A 14,789-nucleotide genomic window follows, 5' to 3' on the forward strand; every position below is an offset into this window, starting at 1 on the left:
TCTAACATGTTTGCTTGTAGGCAATTCTGAGAGGGAAACTTTGATGGTCAATATCTTTTGACTAAGAATTCTTCATTAGGTGAGATTTGGTACGGTGCAAGAATGTGGAACAGAGACTTGGTATATCTAATTTTAGAGCTCAGTCAAGTATTTTTGTCAATTTTTAAGGCCAGTCAAAGGACCGCTTGGAATGAATTTGCTAGCTTTCATGAAAGGTTAAAAATGAGTTTTGAAAGTTGAACCAAATTTTCAAAATGATATCAAACTATGAGATGAGATCAGTGGATTAATTTGATATGTTAGTTTTTTTAAAATGAAAAAAAAAATAGTTGGACCCACTTTGGGACTTGACTAATTTCATCAAACTAATAAGGTATATTAGGGATTAAAAAGTTTCCTTGAGAGAGTTATAATGGTTTTCATCATTATAAATTTGAGTGTGAACACATGAGTTTCTCAAGGTCACATGAGTATATGAGGTATACACTTGTGAGTCAACTCAAAGTTGATCTAACTCTTGCTTTTACCTAGTCATAAATGCTACATGAAAGCCACATATCTTATGCAAGGAGGTTTTGTTTTAGCAAGAATATTAGCTGACATCGTGGTTAAATTTTGTAATAAAGTGGGGCTTGCTCTATAATAAGAATCTGTAATGTGTTTTTGGAGAAATTAGTTTCAATAAATCACATACAAGCTAAGTTTCACAAGATGGAGGGATTTGGTATCACCATTATAAACATTCTAACAAAATGTTGGTGCTTTGGATCTCTGCAACTCCTTGTACTATCCCTAATAATGCTTCACACCAAGTGGAAATTTTATCTTTTGTGTACAATGACAACATAGAGGCTCTTGTACTTTGGGAGAAGAGCAAGCATTATAATGATTTAGGACTGTGGAAAATGCTCACGAGAAGGATTAACTAAGGTGAAGGCATTAAAGGGGTCCTAAGAGAAGATTGGGGAATAAATAGGGAATACCCCTCATTAGTGTCTCTACATGTTTTAAAGAACACTTATTTTATGCAAAGGTTGCTGATTTTTCAAGATTGGTAGCAAAAATGTTGGGGCTATTACTTTAGCCCATGTTACACATATGTGTGAATGTTCTAACCATCAACACATCTCATGTAGCTACAAAATCAAGAGTGTTGAATGTTTGTTGAATGAGGAGGTGTCATGTTTTTAAATGCCAGATGGAGAAAATCACTTAATTGAAATTGTATTATGGAATGATAGAATTCAATACTTATTTGGCCTATTCTAAATCGATACTATTGTTATATAAGCTGGTCATTCAAAAATGTAAATCTTTATGTGGGCAAACAAAATCTCTATTCCTAAAATTGAGTTTCATTTTCTCCCACAGGCATGATTTCTTTTGATCCTTTCTCACATCTATAGAAAGGAAATAGAGGGTATTGGATCTATTTCCCTTGTCTCAAAAGCATAAGGGAGCCCAATTTTGTGGATGAAAAAAAAGAGGTCCACACCAATTATGAGAGATGATTATAGGGAGGAGACACCCTTTTTCCATTTGTAGGATCACTATTGATAGCTGCTCTAGGAAACCTATGTCTTTTAAGGGGAAAGCAACTAAAAACCATTTGTCCCACATCCATTATGTTGAGCTCTTATGTAAATTTTATAAGCCCAAGTGCTCACTTTGTAAGTGTCTTAAGAGACACGACTTTTTAAGCCACAAGAAAACTCATGTGAGGGGCCCACTTGGCTGGCTAGAGTGTACATGGTGCAATTTTGACCATATATACATGGATAAATATGATGATGTGGTATACACTTAGACATTTTGGAGGACCAATCAAAATACAACAAATAGTAGTTTGACAACAAATCTAACAGACACATGGTAGATGACATCAACTTGGCACAAAAATTAAGGCATTAACATGTAAAAAGATGTCGTGTGTCATGATGTCATTATGTCATGATGATGTCACACAATTCTTATATGTCATGTGACATAGTGATTGATGACATGGCATGGTGACTATTGGGCATTCATTTTGCATGAGGTCAATGGCAAGAATCCATAGTGTAATTCCTCTCTTGAAAAGCAAATCTTTTTAAGGATCCACTCCAAGGTTCAGTGTTTGTCTTGCGACGTACCAAAATCTGCTCAGTAGAAGATAAATGTGAATGTTCACGAGGAGACCTTTGCTGGTTCCAAAAACTCTTTCACCTTGGAATCAAGTAAAATCTGTTCGCTGTCTCAAAATATCACACCAAAAGAACAATATTTTTTGTATTTTCTATTTTTCAATGAATGCAACTCTAACAATGCAGCTACTATGAGGTCCTATTCTAACAGGCGGGGTTAGCAAAGCAAATAACGAAAGTGAAAGCAAATAACATGAAATCAAATTACTTGAAATTGAAATTCCTAAATGGACATAAGCTACAAAACACAACACGCTGCGAGTTAAACCTTTGAAGAAATCGGTAGGAAACCAATGAAAATAGGAGCAGCACTTCCTAGAATCCACTGATGCAATTGTCAGTGAGAATCTTTAACAAATCGAATGATGTTTCACTCTTCATCAAATCACAAGGCCATGAAAAGTGCATTCATGCGAGACAAAAAGATATGTAGAAACAATTAGGTGATCTCTTCTCAAGCTCATTATGTCAACGAAATTCATATATCTATAGCAAACACCAAAACTAAAAGATTGCACAACTAGAAACAATGCAATAAACCTTTGGCTCGATCAAAATCTCATGAATAAAATCCACAAAATAATGACACATTCAGGCAAGAATAACTACACTCCAAATGCTAGCACCAAAAGCATAACTTTATTGCATAATAATGACGGCCCTTTTTACATTTTACAATGGGGTATTTATAAGAAATCATCTCCTCAATTTGTGTTGAGAGTGAGAGATATCTTAATGCAATAAAATGCTTTTAAAACATTAAAAACAAACTAAATATATACAAACTATCAATCTAACTGGTGCTTAGAGGGGCTCCATCCATATTTTATTCATTAATTGGATGCATGAGCCCTTTACATGTCAAAAATAATGAAAGTATGAGAGAGAAAGTAGGAGGAAGCCATCAGTCAAAGTAGAAGTGCATGGAGACACCAAAAATAGAAGTTGGCCCTTCACTTGATGTGTGTCAAAGTTAACTTGCCATCAAAATGTGTTTCTAATGCATGGAAAGTGCCATTTTTGAAACTGGTAGTCAACTGTCGGTGCACCTTTGAACTGCGGAGCTACAGAGTTATGGAGCTACGGACCTACAGAGCTACAGACCTATGGAGCTATGAACCTATGGACCTATAGAGCTGTAGACCTCGACTAAATGAAAAATCTCAAAAAAATTCTTAAGTGTCAAAATTGAAATTCTGGCATCTGGGTTTTGTTCATCTTCATCCTAAAGATATGTTTGGATATTTGCCCTTGAATTTCTCTATAATCTTAGTAATCTTAGCAGCATCAGGAAGATCCAAAGGCTCATACTTATCTTTGACCTTCTGTCTGTAGTTGTCCACCTCAATTTGAGTTTCTGCAAAATCCCCAAGTTTGGTATCCAACTCTAACAATGCTTCTTCTATCCTGAAGGCTTGTCTAATGTCTTCATCACTGGGTGCTTCCTCTAAAGTATTTCTAAAGTTTTCTACAACTACCTCAACTGATAAAAGCTTTTCTCATTCTTCATCTTCAAAAATATCCAAGCATGCATCACTATATAACTTTTCTGCTTCCAAAATTCATTCTTGAGCTTGGTCCTTGAGCCTATGTATCTCATCATGCAATGTTTCCATCACTTTATTTCCCTCTACAATCTTTTCTATCAAATCATCTATCATGTCTAGCTCTTCATTGGTATACACATCAATCAGAATGTGGTACCTTTATCCTTTTATAGCTTGTAGAATTAGCAAATCCTTGCTCCAAACCCATATCTCATCCATAATTTTGAAGTCCTACATCAAAATTTCCATGATCTTATCAACATTATCTTGTGTAGCATGCAATAATTTCAGACTTCCTATAATTATAGTGATACCCCTATCCTCAAGGTTGTCTCACCAATCCTGACAAGCTCTTAGAAATGGATTGAGCTATACACCTTCCCCTTCTTTCAGAATGGTAGTCAAAGTCTCCTCGAGGCATTCAGAATCAAGAGGACCAATAACTTTAGCTAGATATCCTTTCAATATCTCAACTTGCCTTCGAAGTGCTCTAATTTCAATCTCATCCTGTTCCATCTGGTTAAGAACCTCTTTGACTCCCATAGTCATCATTTGTCGAGAAGTATCCCATGTAGGTTTCCCTAACATGATATCCTATACTTCATAGTCTTGAAGGCTGATAGCTTCTTCATCTGTACCTTTCGAGGGATGAGCCACTTGTGCAAATAAGTCCTGATTCCAAGTAGTGGTAATGAATGCAAATGGTGTTGCATCCTGTAATGGAGATTTAGGCTTGTTCAAAATCTCTACAATGTCACAAATATCATCCTCTGAAGCAAGGAATTGATGCTTAGCACTTCTCATTATTTCCTTCTAGAACCATCTCGGGATATGTCTTTCTTTAACCTTGGCTCTAGATGATGAAGGGATGTGTTCAGCTACGTCCTTCCCTTTGTTGCTTTTTCTTGGAGTTTCTTGTTGTAAGGTTTCTTCTTCTATAGTCTTAGTTTCTTTAGATCTCATAATTTGATCCTCAACTTCCTGGGAAGGTTGTTGTATACAGTCCATTACCTGTGGCTCTTTTGGTGGCTCATTAGTAGTCCTTGGTTCTGGTTCTCCTTGTAATGATGATTCTTTCTAAACATGTTCCTCTAAACTTGGAGGTGGAGGTGTCACTAAAACCTTATTTACCATCATAGCTTGAGGTGAAGATGGGGGCATTGGATGAGGACCTTGTGTCTTAGGTGGCATCTGCATCCAATCTTGCTATTGAGATTCACCTGTAGGAGTATCTCTAATCTTATCTCCAACCAATTCTGTACCCACTGGCATGAAATCAAAATTTTGAATGGAGAGAATATCATCGCCTAGCTCTCTTTTCTCATTCACCCATCATTGTACTTCATCCTCCAAAGAAGAGAGCTCTACCATTTCAGCTTGGGTGGGTGGTGGGGTATTTGTGACATTCTTCTTTCTTTCTAATTTTGTGGCTTTGGCAAATCGAGTTCTCCCTTGTAAAGGCACTTGTTCTTCCTCCCCATCTGACTCTGTTTCATCCTCATCTAATTCTTCCTTGGGAATGGTTTCAGGAATAGATGGATTAGGCACTAATCTTTTACAAACTCTCTGCCTCTTGTTCATTCTAACCTTAACCCTTCTTTGCTTCTGTGGAACCATAGGAGAAGCGGGTTCTTCATGCATCGGATGAATGGATGTCTCTGGAATCTCTCCTTCTTCTTGTTGGCTTGACAAAATAGGAGGCACTAGAAAATCAACCTGGATATGAAAAATTTTAGATTCTCAGGGATCTTGGGAAGTAAATTCATGTTGCTGCACAGGGGCCTGTTCTTCAATATGCTCTATCTGGATCCTCTGAGGAGAGGCTCTCTTCCTCTTTTCTTTCTTCTTCTCTGAAGGATGGTAATATCCCATTGGATGATCAAGCTGGTAGACTATTTTTGGCCTAATAAGAGACTGGAGTGCAAAGATAGGAATTATGACCTTCCTCCCCTTTACCCTTTCTAGGTGAGCATGTGCATGGAATATCAATGTGTCCAGAATCAGATCAAGTGGAAAGGGTTTCTTGATCCAACTCTTTGTCATTCTGATGACATGTCATGCTTAATGATTAATATCATCTCCTTCCTCTCTATCAACTTCTGCATTTAGAATGGGCCTCTAGCCAACCTTATCTGTATTGAATAAGGGATCCAATAGCTCTTGCAAATCTTGTAGCCTTATCTCATCTGGGATGGTCAAATGGAGAGCCTTCTCTGCTAGATATAAAGTCATTCTACAATAGTCCCTGATACAAACATCATAGTCATTTATGGCATTCATCCAATGATCTTCAATGGCATCCTCATGATAGAACTCTTTTCTTGCCAGATTTTCCACTTTACCAACATTGTCGAAGAATGGTCGAGGAGAGTTATATTCTTCGAGGGGATAGTTCTCCCATTCCCACTCGAAAGTGAAGATATCCTACTTTCTCTTTACCTAGTATGCTCCTATTACAAATGGCCAATCCCAACAAGGTCTTCATTGTTTCTTGATCCTCTCATATGCAGACTCAATCTGCCAAGAAATTTCCATTAGAACCAACTTATCACTTGGGTACCTTGGGAGATTCTTTGGATGGATAGATGCACCACCAACCCGAATGTATGTGAATGTCCAGAACTAGATAAAATATGCACCAAGAGCTGTGATCTATGCCTTGGCCTCATCAAACAATCTCTTTCCATAATTTCCTTTGATGAATCAAATGATGGCAAAGATAAAGGCATCATTCACAATCCTATACTCTTTGCTTTGTAGTGAGAGCTTCTTCTTAACTAGCTGAGGATAAACTATATACAGCCATGCATTAGGGTCCTGCATGCTGCCCTTTTTGTACAATTTGAGATAGTCAGTGGCTCTTGCTGCAAGTAGATATACCACATAAGAAGTCATATAAAACTTCTTCTTGTCCTTTACTATCTGCAATTGATCACACACGTTCTCACTAAGTGTGGTGGCCCAATGCAATGGCATTTTTGCGTGTCTGATGGTTTCAATGAAGTTAACCATGAATGGAGCAAGATGACCTACTACAGGCAATCCCATAACTCTACTTAGAAGAATGATTGAATATCCAATGTCATCCTTCATGTATCCTTGCACCATATCTACTTTGTTGATTGTCTTTCCCCGAGATGGCTTCTCAATGAAGTATGAAGAATATATGATGTCCATGGCCTCCTGGTGATGATCCTTATGCCACCTCTCAGCTACTTCATATGACAGTCTGATAAACTAATCAGCTCTATGTAAGTGAAAAACTCTCTCGATATTATCAGATCATAGATCTAAGACCACTTCCCCAGTGATGCTCTTTACCACCCTTTCCTCAGGAAAAAAATGTCGAGATAAGGTCAAAATCAATTCAGCTGATTGAATGGTCCCAAGATGTGATGCTGCATTTACCAATCTAGACCGGATTAAGGCGGATCTCAAAGAATATCTTTCAGTTGGGTTGTTACAAACCCTCAAAAATTCTCCTAAGTCTATGTGTCCAAGTTCTGTTTCTTTGATCTCAGAGTGTTTATTGTGCAATCGTGACTTCAGAGTTACACCTTGGAACTTGTACACAACTGGCTTTGCTATTGATCTGGATGTGGACACCATTTGATTATATTACCTGTACATCACAAAGAAGAGAGAAAAAAACAATGATTAATCACTGGATACATATAAAATATTAAAAAAACAAAAAAAAATGATATTTTAATTTATTTTACTTGTGGTTTTTTTTTAAAAAAAAATTTTTTTAGGGTTTTTGAGATCATATAAAAATAAAATAATAAAAAATTTTAAAAAGTGAGGAGGGCGGCGCCACTGCCATGCCCACATGCCAAGAAGGGCATGGCAAAGGCCACGCGTACATGTGCCCAAAAGGGCATCATTGCGAAGTGGCGCACGCGCAGCCCAAAAGGGTGAGTGCAGCGGTTGCGCTGCTGTGCGTCCATAAGGGTGCGTGGTGCGGCAGCTGCGCGTGGCCCTATAGACGCGTGTAGTGACTACACTGCCGCACATCCAAAAGGGCACATGGAGCAACAGTTGTGCGTGGCCCGGAGGGATGCGGCAACAGTGCCATGCACGCGCTGAAAAGGGCATAGTGGCAGCATGTCACGCGCTTCTTCTCCAGCGCATGCGCTCAAGCGTGAGACCATGTGAATGGAGGGGGGAGAGGTTTCTCACCTTCCTCTCTCAGCTCTAAAAAAAATGAAGTGAAGAAATGAAAATCACAAGGGGGAAGGAGGGGGTTTTATAACCCCCCTTCCTTCCTTGTTTTTTCAAAGCGTGCGTGCCTCGATATTCGTGTGCACGCGCAAAAATTTTTTGTTTTTGACTAATTTAAACGAGACTTTCTCCTTCTTCTGATTCCTGAACTATGAGTCTGAGAGTCAAAAGAAAGTAGGGGGTCCCCATTCCTCATGAGGAATGGGGCGTGTGTTGTGGATACCACAACAGTGACAAGGTGATGATGTGGTGTTGCTGACTAGGTGCTGACGTGGACTAAGGTGCCACATGTCATAATGTTGTTATGTCATGATGATATGGCACAATGTTGACTAGGATAGTGACATAGCTACTGATGACATGGTAGCCACATTGAAAAACAAGAGGACAAATGAGACAGTGACATGTACTGCCTAGGTGGCAGGAGTTAGGTGACTATGCAAAAATTGGGCCAATCTAGTGGTGATATATGTTAGGGCTGGTCAAACTTGTTTGACCCAAATTAAAAATAGGAGGGAAAAATGAATAGGCATGAAAAAATTATTTTTTAATATTTTCCCTCAAAAGTATGTGTAGGGTCATTTTAAATAAACAAATGTTATAAGCTATAGTTAAAACTTTGGAAAATGTTTAATATTTGCTCAAATGTAGTTTCAAAGCCATGATAGGAGCCTAATTTTCAAAATGGGATTCTGGGCATTTCTGATAAGAAAGTATGGCACTATTATATATCATCAAAATTGGAAGAGAATGAACATTCCATTTTTGGAGTTTGTTTTCACATAGGAATCTAATAGTTCAAGTTATGTGAGGTTTTTTTTTTCCTCAAGAACCCACTTTTTAGTTTCATTCAATTGGGATAGTTTAGATTTGATTCCAATGAAATGGTGACTTTAATGAGCATAAGAGGCATATGAATGCAGTTGAGGGTGAATTATATTATCTCCAAGTTAGTTGAATCAAGGTATTATCAACATTTCATGATGCATTTCAGATATTTTGGCAACACAAGGTTTTTCATCATTGAAGAAGAGATATTTCAGGTTTGTTGCAAAATAATGATGAAAATCATATTAGATTTCATGGGTAGGAAGATGAGAGATGTTTTAAAACTACAAGGAATGGGGATTCAAGTGGACACATGTCACTTCTAGATCAAATCCAAGATTTTATTCATATCCTATATCTTTCTCTTTCTAATTCATTGTAAGGGTTTGTTCTAGTTTGTCTATGAGACCACATTATAGGATCCAAAGCTATGATTCCACCAAATTCTTTAGTATATTTCTCTTGTATGAATAGTAGTAGTTAGGATAATATAGTTAGTTCTAATATATTTAGTGGTTTTATGAATTGTTTTACATGCATCTAAATTTATATTTTCAAAGAAATGAATACAAATGTGCGGGAATTTCTTAGTTTCATTCTAATTTCCATCTTCTATCTTTGTAATCTGCAATGTTTTGAGGTTTAGGGACAAAGAAATAAGACTCATTTGCATCCCCTTAAGTTTGTATGTCTAATATATTTTTCTATTGGAACAAAGGGAGAAGTAAATGCTTGATGTATTTGACAGGGTTGTTGGTTATTCAAGAAGGATACATCATAAGAATGAGATCTTTATGAACATTGATGTCTGATTCAAAAAATAATAAGATAGATTTGATATCTTGATGTATGGAATATGTCACTGGTATCATAGATGTATGTGTTTAACTTGTTGAACCACCCAATAGATAAGACACTAATCAGCTATAGGATCAACTTGTTCTTACTATTGCATATTTGAGGATTTGTTGAAATCAACATTATAATCATCCATTTCCCTTTTTTTTTAAGAGCTGAAATGATGCCCTCACTTAGCTTATCAATTACTTAGGCCATGCTATTACCTATTTCATGTTTGGGATCTTTCCATAAGTGTTAGAAGATTAAGGGTTTTATGTTCTTTGTCAAGATTCAAGTGTATGTTTTAGCACTAGTACCATATAAGTGAATCTGAGGTCTACTCGCCTAGGTTTTACAGAGCCTATAGTAGAAGAATGGTTTAACCTTATAGTTGGACTGGTGTCTAAAAGTGTATGTTGAAAATGGGAAGTATCTACCCCTAGATTTATCTTGTTCTTATTGGGGTAATTTTAAACCGTGATGTTTCAAAACACCAATAGGTAGTATTTTCAAGACTATAGGGATGTTTAGGAATGTTTAAATAGCCCTATATGTATGCCATAGTTGTACTATAACTCAAGATATATTAGTTACTAAGGTCAAGCCATACTTTTCCATTTGTCTATCAAGAGAATTCACTACACAAATAGGTGGTTACATTTCTTCTTATTGGTCATATATATTTTTTAGAACACCATATGGAACCAAGGCTTCAATCAAAGTAGAGCCTCTAATCCTCCATCATGTTGAGTTGTGTAGACACCAAAAATCATCCCAAATGACTATATTAATCTAATTAATACTAGTCACATTCCTCTACTTATTTAATTAAATTATTTTAATTAAATAGGTTCATTTTTGCCTAAGTATTTAAATTTAATTTAAATACTCCTAGTTCTAATGTGTTAATTTAAATTAACACATGATTCTCCACATATTCTTTTTTTTTAAATAAATTTTATTTATTTAAAATCCTCCATATTCCCATTAATTCTTCTAGACCTTGATTAAATTTAATTTAATTTAATTTAATCTTTATCCAAACTGCCTAGAAGTATGTGCATTCATATGAGTTGTCATCACATGGCTCCATATATCTTTTAAGCACATGTTGTCTACACCATAGGAATCTTCTACACACACATGCCACATCATCAGTCTTATCCATCTATCTAGAATGTGAGATAAGGAGCTTAGTTGTCAATCCTTACCCTTATCTCCTAGTAGTTTCTAAACACATTCTAGATGCTTCCTCCATCTACTTTAAATAGATGTCTTGTCTCAAGCTTTCCCCCTAGGGGTTAGGAGTCAATAGAAGTCATTATCATCCATTAGGTACCATTAGAATCTCTTATCATTGCATCATCATTCTGTCATTTTGATTTCTCATATCATCTAGTCTAGGTACATATTCCATCACTCACACTTGCATTCACACATCCAAGAGATTCATCCATTGTAGTGTTCCTAGAGCATACCAAACATACTCTCCATCTAAGATACACCAAAAAGGCTTCTTATAGATGCCTTTTTTGAGTTGTAGAGGTGGAATGGTCATTGTTTGTCATTTTCTTATTCATTTGTTCATAGATTTGAGGTTTGCATAATCTTGGTTACAATTTTATGCAATACATTTTGGCACGCCCAGTGGGACTCACGTCCCTAATCTCACTTCAGAAGTCTGCCAATAAAAATTTTTGTAGTTTGGATTAGCATTTTGTCATCTCTGATAGTCTCAATGTCGTCTGTGTTTTACGTCTATGCATATCAGCATCTCCGAGAACAAGCGTTTGCGCCGTCGCCAAAAAAAAATGGCACAAAAAAAATTAGGTTCTTTTCTTTTTGCGTCTATGTATTATTTATTCTGTCATCCACGTTAGGGTTTTTTCATCTCCGCTAATGTCTCTGTCACTTGCGCATTGTGATCTGTCGTCTGCGATCTGAAATTGGCATCTTTGCTTTGTATTTTAGCTTCTACGCTCTGCATTTTGGCGTCTGCGCTCTGCATTTTGGCATCTGGGCTCTGCATTTTGGCATCTTCACTCTGCATTTTGGCATCTGCGTTCTACATTTTGGCATCTGCGCTCGGCATTTTGACATCTGCGCTTGGCATTTTGGCGTCTGCGCTCTGTGCTTTTTCGTCTTTATTGTTTAGCGTCTTTGATTATTAGCGTCTGTGACTCTTGAGGTTTAAACTAATGGTTAATTATTTCTTGAGCATTTTGTTAGTTTGCAGGTCAAAGATTTATGTTAGAGGATGAACTAGAGGGTAAAAGGCCTGGTTACATTTGAAATTGGAGCATTTTAAACAGGTACATTTAGTATAGAGCACATTTGGATTTGGGCCTTAAAATGAAATCGCATCCAAAGCCTTAAGGAAAATTAACTTCATTTCAGCATTTTCATTTTCAGCATTTTCTTTTAGTATTTTATTTTCTGTTATTTAAAGTTGGAAAGAACCTTGTATGCTCTAAACACGCGTGTCTTCAATTAGAGTAGCAAACTTAAATTTTTGTGGATAACAAACAAGTATCTTTTAAACCCCAGGTCCACTTACGTATTCTCTCCCCTCGCGCCTTTGGGTGATCTTGGGTGCACAAGAAATAAGTGGACTTATTTTTATTTTTCTAGGAGGCCTGCTTGGGGATTTCATCACCCCTTGGGATGACCTCAACTCCAGCATTCTGGCAGAGTATAAAAATTGGGAGGTGAATCGAAAGACACCTCTCTTGGAAGTGTAAATATTGTCACTCTTGGCTAAGCCCCAAAGAACTTTATACCTTTGGGAAGTGAAGGAGGAGATTGGGTTACCATCTCCCCCCTGCTATGTGGTAGTATTTCCTTTCATCTACAGATTCGGGCCTCACGTACCTTGCATATATCGAGGACGCCCCGTAGTTGAGCCTTGTACAGCCTAGTTCAACCTTATAGGACTATTGGTGTGTTTGGAGTGTTTGAAATACATTTTTATTATACATATTTCATTATTTTCTTTTGCATCTTAAACCTAAAAATTCAAAAAAAAAAAATCATAATATTTCAAAAATCCAAAAAAATCAAAAACATTTCAAAAACACAAAAAACACCTCTTCTTAATCATCATTCCAAATCATTTCACGTCACATACTTCTTCCATCCAAGACATCGTTCCCTCTTACATATCTTACCTTCATCATTCAAAATGTTGCTTGACATCGTCATCCTCTTTATTTATCTAAATCATCTCCTTGTCATTCAATCACATTCCTAATCTTCATCCTAGTCATGATTCATCATTATTCATATTCAATTTCCTTAGTCAAGCTCATTATGCATTCTTAATTAGATCCTTCAAATCAGCATTTTTCTAATCCAATCCCTTGTCAAATTCAGTCATCCAATGCATAATCAATCTTTCAAAAACTTCATTCACGCCTTCTTCCATTTCAATTTAACATCACATATTCTACTTCGGATATAGGAGCATTGTTTTATCATTGGACTTTCATTCAAATCAAACATTCACTTTGTTTGCACTATCATAGGGTTTTTATCAAATCAAATCAAACCCTCATCCAATCCAAATCCAAACCAAATCAATATCAAATCAATTCAAATTCAATCAAATTGAATCATATCAAGTACAATCAATTTCAAATCAAATCAAATCAAATTCCAATCAGCACAAAGCTCCTAATTCCAAGTTCATAATCCCTCTTCAAATCTTTTCATCACTTTTCATCTTTCATCCATGGATTCCAATCTGCTTCTTCCAATGATTGACAATATTGCACGACAACATGGTCTCGTACCTCCTCCATATCAAATTCCTTCTCAACACTTCAATTCTAATCTATCTCATGTTCATCATTCTCCTACCTTTGACAAGGGAAATCTATCTCCTTATCCTTCATCTGTAGACAATTCCATCCATAGCCAATATAATTCCTTCGTCATAAATGACGTCGCCATAGGAATTGAGGAACTAAAGAATACACTCTTGGACAAAATAAGTCTGCAGGAAAAGATCATTTTCTTTGCTATGTGTCCTTCATTTTCTAGCTCTCATATACCTCCATACAATTCCATTCATGGCCCACACAATGCCTCAGACATAAATACCCTTGCCAAGAAAATGGAGGAAATGAAGAATTATCTCTCATATTTCAAAGGCATTAGTTCTCATGTCCCATCTGATCCTTATCCTCCATGTAATCCCCCTTACTATGAACCTAATCCAAATCCTTTATCCATAATTCTACCTCCACAAAATCCTAATCCTATAATAACATTATCCTCTAGTCCTCCAACTACATCATCCCCTAATCCTCCAACAACATCATCTCCTAAGCCTCCAACAATGTCATCCCCACCTCGTCAAGGGTATTTCACATCACTTTTGTTTAGATTGAAAATTCAGCATAATGTGAGCCAATCACCCAAAGCCACACCTCCAGTTCCATCTCAAGACCTTCCTTCAAAGCATGATGTTTCTCCTCTAGATCTGAGCACTTCTCCATCCCATCATTCCACTATCCCTCAAGATTCATCCATCCCTCCTAGTCCATCTTCTGATTCCCCTCCTAATCAAGATCAAGACATTACACCTACCACGCACATTACCGATTCCATTCCATCTCCATCATTAGCATCCATAAATATTCCCCTTCATGAAAAAGTTTCTTCCACTCCATTCACTAATACTCCTCCATATCAAGATCAAATTACTCCATCTCATGATTCCATTTCCTCCACGCCCACATATGATGATCCACTTACCATGCTATATGATCTTCTTTCACCACATGATTCCATTCCTTCCATGTCCTTATATGATTCTATTCCATTTCATGATCCACTCCTTGAGCTATATGATATTCTTTCATGTCAAGATCAAAGTACTCCATCTCATAGTTCCACTCCCTCCATTCCATCTCATGAATCTATTCCATCTCACAATCCACTTGTTCCACTCAATGATCCTCTTCCAAGTCAAGATCAATGCACCCCTTCATCCATATTTCATGATCCCTCTCCATCTCATGATCCTATTATTCCTCATGATCCCCCTCATAACCGTACTCCTTCACATGATCCTATTACACCTATCCAATCTCCTCATGAACCCCATACACCTAGACTCGCATCTTGCGTTGAGAATACTAAGTATCCCCTTAAAAAAATAATT

This window comes from Cupressus sempervirens, chromosome 11 (assembly GCF_028749045.1).
Source record: "Cupressus sempervirens isolate cs-2001-9-10 chromosome 11, ASM2874904v1, whole genome shotgun sequence".
NCBI classification, from domain to species: Eukaryota; Viridiplantae; Streptophyta; class Pinopsida; order Cupressales; family Cupressaceae; genus Cupressus; species Cupressus sempervirens.